Source organism: Narcine bancroftii, unplaced genomic scaffold (genome assembly GCF_036971445.1).
Source record: "Narcine bancroftii isolate sNarBan1 unplaced genomic scaffold, sNarBan1.hap1 Scaffold_193, whole genome shotgun sequence".
NCBI classification, from domain to species: Eukaryota; Metazoa; Chordata; class Chondrichthyes; order Torpediniformes; family Narcinidae; genus Narcine; species Narcine bancroftii.
The window spans coordinates 1-10,705 of NW_027211928.1; the positions used below are offsets into that span (position 1 = coordinate 1).

Genomic DNA, 10,705 nt, shown 5'->3' on the forward strand with positions numbered 1-10,705 from the left:
TCTTCTCTCCCACTCCTCTCTCCCCAATCTTTCCCCTTCTCCCCTCTCTCCCCCTCACTCTCCCCTCTATCGCCTCCCTCCCCTCTCTTCCCTCTTTCCCCCCTCTCTACCCTCTCTTGACCCCCCTCTATCCCCCTCACTCCTCTCTTACCCCACTCTCTCCCCTCTATCCACCTATCTCCCTTCTCTCCCCCTCTCCCCCTCACTCCACCTCACACACCCCTCCTACTCACCACTCACATCTCTACACACTCTCCACCCTCACTCCCCCTCTCTCCCTCTCTCTCCCCTTCTCCCCTTTCTCCCCCTCTCTCTTCCCCTCTCACTCCCCCTTCTCCCACCTTTCTCTCTCCCTTCTCTCCCTCTCTCTCTCTCTCCCCCCACTTTCCACCCCTCCTCCCCCTTTCTCCACCTCTCTTCCCCCTTCCCCGACTCTCCCCTCTCTCCCCTTTACTCTCCCACTTTCGTGTCTCTCCCCCCTCTCCCCCTCTCTCCCCTTCTTTCCCCCACTCTCCTCTCTTTCCCCTCCCTCTCTGCCCCTCTATCCACCTCTATCCCCCTTCTCTCCCCTCTCTCGCCCTCCTACTCACCACTATTTCCCCCCCCCTCCCTGCTCTATCTCCCCGGTCTCTCTCTCCCTTCTCGATCCCCTGTTAATCTTCCCCCTCTCTCTAACTTGTCGCACCCTCCTCTCTCTCCCCATTTTCTCCCCCTTCTCTCCCATCCTCTCTCCCCCATCTTTCCCCTTCTCCTTTTCTCTCCCTCTCTCTTACTCTCTTCTCTCTACACCGTTCTCTCCCTCTCCTCACTCTCCCCAATCTTCCCCCTTCTCCCCTCTCCCCCCTCACTCTCCCCTCTATCGCCTCTCTAACCCTCACTCCCTCTCTCTCCCCTCTCTCTCTCTCCCCCCACATTCCACCCGTCCTCCCCCTTTCTCCACCTCTCTTCCCCCTTCCCCGACTCTCCCCTCTCTCCCCTTTACTCTCCCACTTTCGTGTCTCTCCCCCCCTCTCCCCCTCTCTCCCCTTCTTTCCCCTACTCTCCTCTCTTTCCCCTCTCTCTCTGCCCCTCTATCCACCTCTATCCCCCTTCTCTCCCCTCTCTCGCCCTCCTACTCACCACTATTTCCCCCCCCTCCCTGCTCTATCTCCCGGTCTCTCTCTCCCTTCTCGATCCCCTGTTAATCTTCCCCCTCTCTCTCACTTGTTGCTCCCCCTCTCTCTCCCCATTTTCTCCCCTTCTCTCCCATCCTCTCTCCCCATCTTTCCCTTCTCCCTTTCTCTCCCTCTCTCTTACTCTCTTCTCTCTACACCGTTCTCTCCCTCTCCTCACTCTCCCCAATCTTCCCCCTTCTCCCCTCTCCCCCCTCACTCTCCCCTCTATCGCCTCTCTAACCCTCACTCCCCCTCTCTACCCCTCTCTCCCCCTCTCTCCCCCTTTCTCCCCTCTCTCTCCCCCTCCCTCCCCCTCTCTGCTCCTCTGTCCCCTCTGTCCCCTTTATCCCCTCTGTCCCCACTCTCACTCCCTCCTCTCTCCCCCCCACTCTACACCCTCTTTACCCCTTTCCCCAAACTACTCACTTCCCCTCTCTCTCCCCCTCTATCCCCTGCTCTGCCCTCTCTCCACCTCACACTCCCCTCCTACTCACCACTCTATCTCCCCCCTCCCTGCTCTATCTCCCCGCTCTCTCTCCTTTTCGATCCCCTGTTAATCTTCCCCCCTCTCCCTTCCCCTCCCTTATACCCCCTCTCTCTACACCTCTCTCTCTCCTTTTCACCCCTCTCTCTCCCCTCTCCACCTCTATCCTTCTCTCCCCCTCTCTTGCATCTCTACACCCTCTCCACTCTCACTCCCCCTCTCTCTCACTCTCTCTCCCCTCTCGCCCCCTCTCCCTCCCGCTTATGCCCTCTCCCCTTACTCACCCTTCTCCCCCTTTCTCTCTCCCTTCTCTCCCTCTCACTCCCCTCTCTCCCCACTCTCCACCTCCCCCTTTCTCCCCCTTTATCCCCCTCTTTTCCCCTTCCCCCTCTCTCCCCTTTACTGCCCCTCTTTTGTCTCTCCCCCTCCCCTTCTCTCCACATTTTCTCCCCCCTTCTCTCCCACTCCTCTCTCTCCCCAATCTTTCCCCTTCTCCCCTCTCTCCCCCTCACTCTCACCCTCAATCGCCTCCCTCCCCTCCCTCCCCTCTCTTCCCTCTCTTCCCTCTCTCCCCCTCTCTCCCCCTCTTCCCCCTCTCTCCCCTCCCTCCCCCTCTCTGCTCCTCTGTCCCCTCTGTCCCCTCTATCCCCTCTGTCCCCTCTCTCACTCCCTCCTCTCTCCCCCCCACTCTACACCCTCTTTACCCCCTCTTTCCCCAAACTACTCACTTTCCCCTCTCTCTCCCCCTCTATCCCTGCTCTGCCCTCTCTCCACCTCACACTCCCCTCCTACTCACCACTCTATCTCCCCCCTCCCTGCCCTATCTCCCCGCTCTCTCTCCTTTCTCGATCCCCTGTTAATCTTCCCCCTCTCCCTTCCCCTCCCTTATACCCCCTCTCTCTACACCTCTCTCTCTCCTTTTCACCCCTCTCTCTCCCCTCTCCACCTCTATCCTTCTCTCCCCCTCTCTTGCATCTCTACACCCTCTCCACCCTCACTCCCCTTCTCTCTCACTCTCTCTCCCCTCTCTCCCCCTCTCCCTCCCGCTTACGCCCTCTCCCCTTACTCCCCCTTCTCCCCCCTTTCTCTCTCCCTTCTCTCTCCTCTCTCCTCTATCTCCCCACTCTCCACCTTTCTCTCCCCCTTTCTCTCCCCCTTTCTCTCCCCCTTTCTCTCCCCCTTTCTCCTCTCTTCCCCCTTTCCCCCTCTCTCCCCTATCTCCCCTTTACTGCCCCTCTTTCGTCTCTCCCCCCTCTACCCCTCTCTCCCCATTTTCTCCCCCCTTCTCTCCTCTCTCCCCCATCTTTCCCCTTCTCCCCTCTCTCTCCGTCTCCCTCACTCTCCTCTCTACACCCTTCTCTCCTCTTCTCTCTCTTCCCAATCTTTCTCCTTCTCCCCTCGCTCCCCCTCACTCTCCCCTCTATCGCCTATCTCCCCTCACTCCCCTCTTTCCCCCCTCCCTACCCTCTCTTGACCCCCCTCTATTCCCCTCACTCCTCTCTTTCCCCACTCTCTCCCCCTCTATCCACCTATCTCCCTTCTCTCCCCCTCTCGCCCTAACTCCACCCCACACACCCCTCCTACTCACCACTCGCATCTCTACACACTCTCCATCCTTCTCTTTCCCCTCTCTCTCTCCCCCTCTATCCACCTCTATCACCCTTCTCTCCCCTCTCTCGCCCTCCTACTCACCACTATTTCCTCCCTCCCTGCTCTATCTCCCCGGTCTCTCTCTCCCTTCTCGATCCCGTGTTAATCTTCCCCCTCTCTCTCACTTCTCGCTCCCTCCTCTCTCTCTCCCCATTTTCTCCTCCTTCTCTCCCTCTCCTCACTCTCCCCAATCTTTCCACTTCTTCCCTCTCTCCCCCTCACTCTCACCTCTATCGCCTCTCTCCCCTCACTCCCCTCTCTCCCCCCTCTCTCCCTCTCTCTCCCCCTCTCTCTCCCACTTACCCCTTTCTCCCCCTCTCTCTTACCTCTCACTCCCCCTTCTCCCCCCTTCCTCTCTCCCTTCTCTTCCTCTCTCTCCCCTCTCTCTCTCCCCACTCTCCACCCCTCCTCCCCTTTCTCCACCTCTCTTCCCCCTTTCCCCCACTCTCCCCTCTCTCCCCTTTACTCCCTCACTTTCATGTCTCTCCCCCCACTCCCCCTCTCTCCCCTTCTCTCCCCCACTCTCCTCTCTTTCCCCTCTCTCTCTCCCCCTCTATCCACCTCTATCACCCTTCTCTCCCCTCTCTCGCCCTCCTACTCACCACTATTTCCTCCCTCCCTGCTCTATCTCCCCGGTCTCTCTCTCCCTTCTCGATCCCGTGTTAATCTTCCCCCTCTCTCTCACTTCTCGCTCCCTCCTCTCTCTCTCCCATTTTTCCTCCTTCTCTCCCACTCCTCTCTCCCCCATCTTTTCCCTTCTCCCTTTTCTCTCCCTCTCTCTTACTCTCCTCTCTATACCCTTCTCTCCCTCTCCTCACTCTCCCCAATCTTTCCACTTCTTCCCTCTCTCCCCCTCACTCTCACCTCTATCGCCTCTCTCCCCTCACTCCCCTCTCTCCCCCTCCCTCTCCCTCTCTGCTCCTCTGTCCCCTCTATCCCCTCTGACCCCTCTCTCACTCCCTCCTCTCTCCCCCCACTCTACCCCCTCTTTACCCCCTCTTTCCCTCACTCCTCTTTCCCCTCTCTCTCCCCCTCTATCCACCTCTATCGCCTTCTCTCCCCTCACTCCACCTCACACTCCACTCCTACTCACCACTCTATCTCCCCCACTCCCTGCTCTATCTCCCCGCTCTCTCTCCTTTCTCGATCCCCTTTTTAATCTCCCCCCTTCTCTCACATCTCGCTCCCCCCGCTCTCCCCCCATTCTCTCCCCTCTCTCCACCACTCTCTCCCCTCTCTTTCCCCTCTCTCTCCCCCTATTTTCCTCTGTCTCTGCCCTCTCTCCCCTTTCTCTCCACCTTACTCCCACTCTTCCCCTTTTTCCCCCCTCCCCCTCTCTCTCCCCACCCTCCCCTCTGTCTCCCCCTTCTGTCTCCCATCTCTCCCCTTCTCCCCTCTCTTTCCCCTCTCTCCCCTTCTCTCTCCTCCTTTTTGCCCCTCATTCTCCCCTTCCACTCTCTACCCCCCTCTCCCCTTCTCTCCTTCTCCTCTCACCCCCTCCCCCTCTCTCTCCCCCCTCTCTCCCCCTCTCTCTCCCCCTTCTCTCTCCCCTCTCTCTCCTCTCTCTCTACCTTCACTCCCCCTCTTTCCTCTCTCCTCCACTCACTTACCTCTCTCAAACTCTCTTCTCTCTCTCCCCTTCACTCCCTCCCCATATTTCCCCTTCTTTCCCCTCTCTCTCTCACCTCCCTGTCTCTCTCCCCATTTCTTCCCTCTCTCTCCCCTTCTCTCCCACATCTCTCCCCTCCTCTCATTCTCCCTCCTCTCTTCCCCTCTCATCTCCCTCTCCCTCTCTCCCCCTCTCTCCCCCTCCCTCACCTTCTCTGCTCCTCTATCCCCTCTGTCCCCTCTATCCCCTCTCTCACTCCCTCCTCTCTCCCCCCACTCTACCCCCTCTTTACCCCCTCTTTCCCCTCACTCCTCTCTTTCCCCCTCTATCCACCTCTATCCCCTTCTCTCCCCCCTCTATCCACTTCTCTCCCCCCTCTCTCCCCCTTCTCTCCACTTCTCTCCCATTCTCATCGCTCTCTCGCTCCCCCCATCTCTCCCCCCTCTCTCCCCCTCTCTCATTTCTCCTCTCCCCGTCTCCCCTCTCTCCCCCTCTCTTTCCTTTCTCTCCCCCACTCTTCCCTCTCTCTCCCCTTCTCTCCCACTCTCACCACTTCTCTTCCACCCCTTTCTCATATATCTCTCCTCTCTCCTCCCTCTCCCTATCTCTCCCCTTATCTCCCCCCTCTATCCACTTCTCTCCCCCTCTATCCACCTCTCCCCTTCTCTCCCCCCCTCTATCCACTTCTCTCCCCCTCTCTCTCCCTTCTCTCCCATCTCATTGCTCTCTCTTTCTCCCCATCTCTCCTGCTCCCCCTCTCTCCCCTTCTTTCCATCTCTCTCCCTATCCTTCTCTCTCGCCTCTCTACACCCTCTCCACCCTCACTCCCCCCTCTCGTTCAGCTTTTCTCTCCTTCTCTCCCACTCTCTCCTCACTCCCCCTCGTTTCCCTCCGTCCTCTCTCCCCTTTCTCTCCCCTTTTCTCCTTCTCCCCCTCTCTCCCCTCTCTCCCCCTCTCTCCCCCTCTCTGCCCCTCTCTCCCCCTCTCTCCCCTCTCCCCCTCTCTCTCCCCCCTCTCTCCCCCTCTCTCTCCCCCACTCTCTCCCCCACTCTCTCCCACCCTCTCTCCCTGTCTCGCCCCTCTGTCTCGCCCCTCTGTCTCGCCCCTCTGTCTCGCCCCTCTGTCTCGCCCCTCTGTCTCGCCCCTCTGTCTCGCCCCTCTGTCTCGCCCCTCTGTCTCGCCCCTATCACTCCCCATCTCTCCCCTTCCTCTCCCCATCTCCCTCCCCTTCTCTCCCCTCTCCCTCCCCTTCTCTCCCTTCTCTCACCCCCTCTCTTCTCCTCCCTTTTCGCCCCTCACACTCCCCTTCTTTCCCCCTCTCCTCTCTCCCCCTCTTTTTCCTCTGTCTCCGCCCTCTTTCTCTCCCCCTTTCTCCCCCTGTCTCCCCCTTTCTCCCCTCTCTCCCACCCCTTCTCTCTCCCCCTCTCTCTCCCTCACTTTTCGCCTCTCACTCTCCTCCTCCCCATCACTCACCCCTTCTTCCCCCTCTCCCTTCCCCTTCTCCCTCCCCCTCTCTCTCTCCCCTTTCCCCCTCACTCTCCCCTTCACTCCCCCTCTTTCGTGTCTCTCCCCCTCTCCCCCTCTCTCCCCTTCTTTCCTCCTCTTTCCTCTCTTTCCCCTCTCTCTCCCCCTCTATCCCCTTCTCTCCCCCTCTATCCCCTTGCTCTCCCCTCTCCCCACCTGCACACTCCACTCCTACTCACCACTCTATCTCCCCCCTCCCTGCTCTATCTCCCCGCTCTCTCTCCTTTCTCGATTACCTGTTAATCTCCCCCCTCTCTCTCACCTCGCTCTCCCCATTCTCTCCCCAATTCTCTCCCCAATTCTCTCCCCTCTCTCTCCCTTTCTCTCCCCTCTCCCTCCCTTTCCTCCCCTCTCTCTCCCCTTCCTCCCCTCTCTCTCCCCTATCTCTCTCCTCCTTTCCCCACTCATTCTCCCCTTCCACTCTATCTACCCCCCTCCCCCTCTCTCCCTTTTTCTCCTCTCTCCCCCTCCCCCTCTCCCCCTCTCTCTCCCCCTCTCTCTCCCCTCTCTCTCCCACTCTCTCCCCTCTCTCCCCTTCACTCCCCCTCTTTTGTGTCTCTTCCCCTCTCCCCCTCTCTCCCTTCTTTCCCCATCTCTCCTCCCTTTCCCCTCTCTCTCCCCTCTATCCACCTCTCTCACTTCTCTCCCCTCTCTTGCCCCTCTCTCCACCTCACACTCCCCTTCTACTCACCACTCTATCTCTCCCCCTCCCTGCTCTATCTCCCCGCTCTCTCTCATTTTTCGATCCCGTTAATCTTCCGCCTCTGCCTTCCCCTCCCTTATACCTCCTCTCTCTACACCTCTCTCTCTCCTTTTCACCCCTCTCTCTCCCCTCTCCACCTCTATCCTTCTCTCCCCCTCTCTTGCATCTCTACACCCTCTCCACCCTCACTCCCCCTCTCTCTCACTCTCTCTCCCCTCTCTCCCCCTCTCTCTCCCGCTTACCCCCTCTCCCCTCCCCCCTTTCTCTCTCCTCTCCCTCTCTCTCCCCTCTCTCCTCCCCACTCTCGACCCCTCTTCACCCTTTCTCACCTTTCTCCCCCCCTCTTCCCCCTCTTTCCCCCTTTCTCCCCCTCTCTTCCCCCTTTCCCCCTCTCCCCTCTCTCCCCTTTACTCCCCCTCTTTTGTGTCTCTCCCCCTTTTCCCCTCTCTCCCCATTTTCTCCCCCTTCTCTCCCACTCTTCCCTCTCCCCATCTTTCCCCTTCTCCCCTCTCTCTCCATCTCCCTCACTCTCTCCTCTCTACACCTTCTCTCCCTCTCCTCTCTCTCCCCAATCTTTCCCCTCTCTCCCCCTCACTCTCCCCTCTATCGCCTCTCACCTCTCACTCCCCTCTTTCCCCCTCTCTACCCTCTCTTGACCCCTCTCTCCCCCTCACTCCTCTCTTTCCCCTCTCTCTCCCCTCTATCCACCTATCTCCCTTCTCTCCCCCCTCTCGCCCTCACTCCACCTCACACACCCCTCCTACTCACCACTCGCATCTCTACACACTAACCACCCTCACTCCCCCTCTCTCCCTCTCTCTCCCCCTCTCTCTCCTGCTTACCCCCTCTCCCCTTTCTCTCACTCTCTCTTACCCTCTCACTCCCCCTTCTCCACCCTTTCTCTCTCCCTTCTCTTCCTCTCTCTCCCCCCACTCTCCACCCCTCCTCCCCCTTTCTCCCCCTCTCTTCCCCTTTTCCCCCTCTCTCCCCTTTACTCCCCCTCTTTCGTCTCTCCCCCCTCTTCCCCTCTCTCCCCTTCTTTCCCCCTCTCCTCTCTATCCCCTCTCTCCCCCCTCTATCCACCTCTATCCCCCTTCTCTCCACTCTCGCCCGCCTACTCACCACTATTTCCCCCCTTCCCTGCTCTATCTCCCCGATCTCTCTCTCCTTTCTCGATCCCCTGTTAATCTTCCCCCCTCTCCCTTCCCCTCCCTTATACCCCCTCTCTCTACACCTTTCTCTCTCCTTTTCACCCCTCTCTCTCCCCTCTCCACCTCTATCCTTCTCTCCCCCTCTCTTGCATCTCTACACCCTCTCCACTCTCACTCCCCCTCTCTCTCACTCTCTCTCCCCTCTCGCCCCCTCTCCCTCCCGCTTATGCCCTCTCCCCTTACTCACCCTTCTCCCCCTTTCTCTCTCCCTTCTCTCCCTCTCTCTCCCCTCTCTCCCCACTCTCCACCTCCCCCTTTCTCCCCCTTTCTCCCCCTCTTTTCCCCTTCCCCCTCTCTCCCCTATCTCCCCTTTACTGCCCCTCTTTTGTCTCTCCCCCTCCCCTTCTCTCCCCATTTTCTCCCCCCTTCTCTCCCACTCCTCTCTCCCCAATCTTTCCCCTTCTCCCCTCTCTCCCCCTCACTCTCCCCTCTATCGCCTCCCTCCCCTCTCTTCCCTCTTTCCCCCCTCTCTACCCTCTCTTGACCCCCCTCTATCCCCCTCACTCCTCTCTTTCCCCACTCTCTCCCCTCTATCCACCTATCTCCCTTCTCTCCCCCTCTCCCCCTCACTCCACCTCACACACCCCTCCTACTCACCACTCACATCTCTACACACACTCCACCCTCACTCCCCCTCTCTCCCCCCCTCTCCCCTTTCTCTCCCTCTCTCTCCCCTCTCTCTCTCCCCCCACTTTCCACCCCTCCTCCCCCTTTCTCAACCTCTCTTCCCCCTTCCCCGACTCTCCCCTCTCTCCCTTTACTCTCCCACTTTCGTGTCTCTCCCCCCTCTCCCCTCTCTCCCCTTCTTTCCCCCACTCTCCTCTCTTTCCCCTCCCTCTCTGCCCCTCTATCCACCTCTATCCCCCTTCTCTCCCCTCTCTCGCCCTCCTACTCACCACTATTTCCCACCCCCTCCCTGCTCTATCTCCCCGGTCTCTCTCTCCCTTCTCGATCCCCTGTTAATCTTCCCCTCTCTCTCACTTGTCGCGCCCTCCTCTCTCTCCCCATTTTCTCCCCCTTCTCTCCCATCCTCTCTCCCCCATCTTTCCCCTTCTCCCTTTTCTCTCCCTCTCTCTTACTCTCTTCTCTCTACACCGTTCTCTCCCTCTCCTCACTCTCCCCAATCTTCCCCCTTCTCCCCTCTCCCCCTCACTCTCCCCTCTATCGCCTCTCTAACCCTCACTCCCTCTCTCTCCCCTCTCTCTCTCTCCCCCCACATTCCACCCGTCCTCCCCCTTTCTCCACCTCTCTTCCCCCTTCCCCGACTCTCCCCTCTCTCCCCTTTACTCTCCCACTTTCGTGTCTCTCCCCCCTCTCCCCCTCTCTCCCCTTCTTTCCCCCACTCTCCTCTCTTTCCCCTCTCTCTCTGCACCTCTATCCACCTCTATCCCCCTTCTCTCCCCTCTCTCGCCCTCCTACTCACCACTATTTCCCCCCCCTCTCTGCTCTATCTCCCCCGGTCTCTCTCTCTCTTCTCGATCCCCTGTTAATCTTCCCCCTCTCTCTCACTTGTTGCTCCCTCCTCTCTCTCCCCATTTTCTCCCCTTCTCTCCCATCCTCTCTCCCCATCTTCCCCTTCTCCCTTTTCTCTCCCTCTCTCTTACTCTCTTCTCTCTACACCGTTCTCTCCCTCTCCTCACTCTCCCCAATCTTCCCCCTTCTCCCCTCTCCCCCTCACTCTCCCCTCTATCGCCTATCTCCCCTCACTCCCCTCTTTCCCCCCTCCCTACCTCTCTTGACCCCCCTCTATCCCCCTCACTCCTCACTTTCCCCACTCTCTCCCCTCTATCCACCTATCTCCTTTCTCTCCCCCTCTCGCCCTCACTCCACCCCACACACCCCTCCTACTCACCACTCACATCTCTACACACTCTCCATCCTCACTCCCCCCTCTCTCCCCCTCTCTCTCCCACTTACCCCCTCTCCCCTTTCTCCCCCTCTCTCTTACCCTCTCACTCCCCCTTCTCCCACCTTTCTCTCTCCTTCTCTTCCTCTCTCTCCCCTCTCTCTCTCTCCCCACTCTCCACCCCTCCCCTTTCTCCACCTCTCTTCCCCCTTTCCCCCCACTCTCCCCTCTCTCCCCTTTACTCCCTCACTTTCGTGTCTCTCCCCCCTCTCCCCCTCTCTCCCCTTCTCTCCCCCACTCTCCTCTCTTTCCCCTCTCTCTCTCCCCCTCTATCCACCTCTATCACCCTTCTCTCCCCTCTCTCGCCCTCCTACTCACCACTATTTCCTCCCTCCCTGCTCTATCTCCCGGTCTCTCTCTCCCTTCTCGATCCCGTGTTAATCTTCCCCCTCTCTCTCACTTCTCGCTCCCTCCTCTCTCTCTCCCATTTTCTCCTCCTTCTCTCCCACTCCTCTCTCCCCCAT

At 59.2% G+C, this 10,705-nt stretch overlaps 1 pseudogene; it reads right to left on the reverse strand.

Moving 5' to 3' along the window:
* Window positions 1-1,312: 1,312 nt before the first annotated feature.
* LOC138750611 (octapeptide-repeat protein T2-like) lies at window positions 1,313-10,705 on the reverse strand (annotated as a pseudogene).